This window comes from Schistocerca piceifrons, chromosome 5 (genome assembly GCF_021461385.2).
Source record: "Schistocerca piceifrons isolate TAMUIC-IGC-003096 chromosome 5, iqSchPice1.1, whole genome shotgun sequence".
NCBI lineage: Eukaryota > Metazoa > Arthropoda > Insecta > Orthoptera > Acrididae > Schistocerca > Schistocerca piceifrons.
This window is the reverse complement of record NC_060142.1, coordinates 457,987,504-457,990,591: the sequence shown is the minus strand read 5'-3', so window position 1 is coordinate 457,990,591 and position 3,088 is coordinate 457,987,504. Positions and strand designations below refer to the sequence as shown.

General features: G+C 34.9%; 1 non-coding gene across 1 annotated transcript; it reads left to right on the top strand.

Moving 5' to 3' along the window:
- Window positions 1–241: 241 nt before the first annotated feature.
- On the top strand, window positions 242–315 carry Trnak-uuu. The gene has a single exon. It is a non-coding gene; the product is annotated as a tRNA-Lys (tRNA).
- The last annotated feature ends 2,773 nt before the right edge of the window (window positions 316–3,088 follow it).

Sequence of the window (3,088 nt, the reverse complement as noted above, 5' to 3'; positions counted from 1 at the left end):
TTGATACACTTCATATATAGTTAAAAATATGGGTTCCCGGCCTTTGACCTTCTTGTGCGAACGCACACGCTATGCGCGAACTCGTACGAGACTTGGTAGATTAATCTGCCACTAGTAATGAGTGTGATGGGCAAACATCTATTAGGTGCACTACGAATGTTGTGTTGTGGACATGTTGAGAATGTGGATCTCACGGGGAGCGTGCAAGGGATAAATCCCTGCAGATGTACTATCCTCTGTGGCCGCGGTGGCTCAGATGGATTGAGCGTCTGCCTTTTAAGCAGCAGATCCCGGGTTCGAGTCCCGGTCGGGACACAAATTTTCAACATGTCCCCAATGAAGTGTATCAACGCCTGCTTGCAGCTAGGGTGTCTATTTAATTATCATTTCATTTATAGCAAAGCTGCATGGTCATCCAAGGTAACTGTTCTTTCGGGAACAGATACTACCGTCATATATAGTTTGTATATAAATGATATTTCTGATGCAAAGAGCATATTGGATTAAAAATTTCAGGATACAAACAAAGATTATAATTTCAAGGTATCCCCCCAATCAAAAATTTATCTATATCCAGAAAATGAAATTCATATTTAAAACTTAAAGTCTAATAAATTTTATTCTTTATAAATAAAAACCACCAAATTTCAACTGTCTACAACAACGAAATGAATTTCTGATTTATGTAAAAAATAACAATCTAATAAATTGTTTTCTTTATAAATAAGATCTGCCAAACCTTGGCTATCTATACCATCGATTAGAAATTAAATTTAAAAAACTTAAAGGCACATTTTAATCATATACGTTTTAATTTCTAAAACTTCAATTTTTTTATATAAATGAAACCAAAACAAAATGAACACGAAAGTTGAGCTATTTCAGACAGCTATGAAAAGCAGTGTACTTTGCTTTCCACTACCCAGTTTCAACTACTTTATGGAAACAATTAAATTTAGTGTATTTTGGTAATAATTTTTACCTCTCTTACTGTAAAAACTATTTTACACAAATCTAAGAAATTTCTCATCTATAAATGGAAGTTGAAAATAAAATGTCTACTGAAACCAAAAAGAAATATTCTATAATAGAACTACTTGGAAATAAAACAAACCCAACAACAAAACATTTGGATTATGGTTGCTAACAGAAGATTTGAATAATAATAATCTAACTACAAAGATTGGAAATATTAACTATACAAAGGTAGAACATCAATTACAAGAATTTAAACCAATTACAGAACCTTTTTGCGACAATATTATGGTTGTTAATAGATTTAATAGACTGTGATGGAGAAATAAAAATAATCTATTTCTTGTAAAAAAACATCAGCATGCGGTATTTTTAATAGTTTTTTGAGGTCCAGATTTTCTAAATTTTATTTAACAGGACTTGGTGTTAAAGCAAAAATTCCTTACGTATTAGATTCTAATACACAAACTATTAAAGGGGCTAACCAAATTATTGGGAGGGTTAAATAAAAAGTTATGCATTCACCTTCGTCAATTGGGTTTGGATTGGAATATTTTAGTAAATCAAATGCAGAAATAATCCTTAGAATGTGATCTTTAATTACCAATATTCACTTTTCCACATACTCACCAGACAATTGGATACATTTCTGCAAGCGATGATCAAGTTTTCTGAAGCTATCACAGAAGTCGACACTCTGTTGCCGCTACCACAGTCTCACAGTTCTCTCATCAGAACCGTAATGATGTTCCATGATTGAATGGAGAAAGGCGTCACCTTCATTCTTGTAACTCGAGAGGAGTGTCTGACAAATTTCAAGTCTGGGCGCTTTCATTTCAGGAGCCAGCATCCAGGGTACCTATCATGCATGGATCTTCCGATAGCCAAGCAAAGGAATAATGTGACCCACACGTTTTTATCAAACACCGATTGTGCTTGAAGTTTCACTCTGAAAGATACAACGATCGACCTGAATCAATCTGTCAACATTTTTCTTGTGAAACTCGGTGGTTGCTGTCACAGGTCGTCCAGCTGTTTGATTGTCATGCAGGTCAGATTTCCCTGCCTCAACATCTTCAAACTTACTCGCCCATTGAAGCACAGTACTCACAACAACACAATCACCATAAACTGCTTTCCTTCTCTGATGAATTTCCTTTGGGATGACACCTTTTGCTGTCAAGAATTCAGTGACTGCACGTTGCTTAAATCACACTGACCGACCGTCTGCACAGGGTTCCATACTTTACACTGTAACAACACAACTGTTGAATGCTAAGGCTTCCCGCCAACTGGAGCTGTAGAGAAAAAGCTATGAAACAAGCCAGTACTTGCTGCATATCAATGTTGTTAACCATTGAAGAGTTGCAATGGTGGATGCATTACTTTTCAGTCAACCCTCGTAGTAAAGACTTAAACGATTATGAAGCAAAAATACAAATACAATTATCAGATGTTAAATTAAATACATTATTAATCGAATTATCAGATATTTTAAAAGAACTTGCAAATGAACATTATTTTACTAGATTTAGATATAACACAACCGTTTGCTGGTATTTTTAACAAAGAAGAAATTATGATATACTTAACAAATAATTTTAACTTTCAAATGCAAGGAGCATATAAAAAGAATGTAACTCAATAGTTAACCAGAATAATTCTGTTGGAAAATATTGTCTAACATGGATAAATGGTTCAAATGGCTCTGAGCACTATGGGACTCAACTGCTGAGGTCATTAGTCCCTTAGAACTTAGAACTAGTTAGACCTAACCAACCTAAGGACATCACAAACATCCGTGCCCGAGGCAGGATTCGAACCTGCGACCGTAGCGGTCTTGCGGTTCCAGACTGCAGCGCCTTTAACCGCACGGCCACTTCGGCTGGCTCTAACATGGATAAATTCTAATTCTAAAGCAAAAGTTATAATAAATTTATTTGCGAAATAATAATCCCAGAAGTAAATAAACAATTCGATAACCTTATTACAGATTTTTTAAATTGTCTAGCTAAAAGATTAAAAGAAACATTTCCTTCTAACTTACCTAAGGAAAATGGATTTACAAGATTAGAAGCAACAATTTTCTCTTGTATTAACACAGATTGCCACA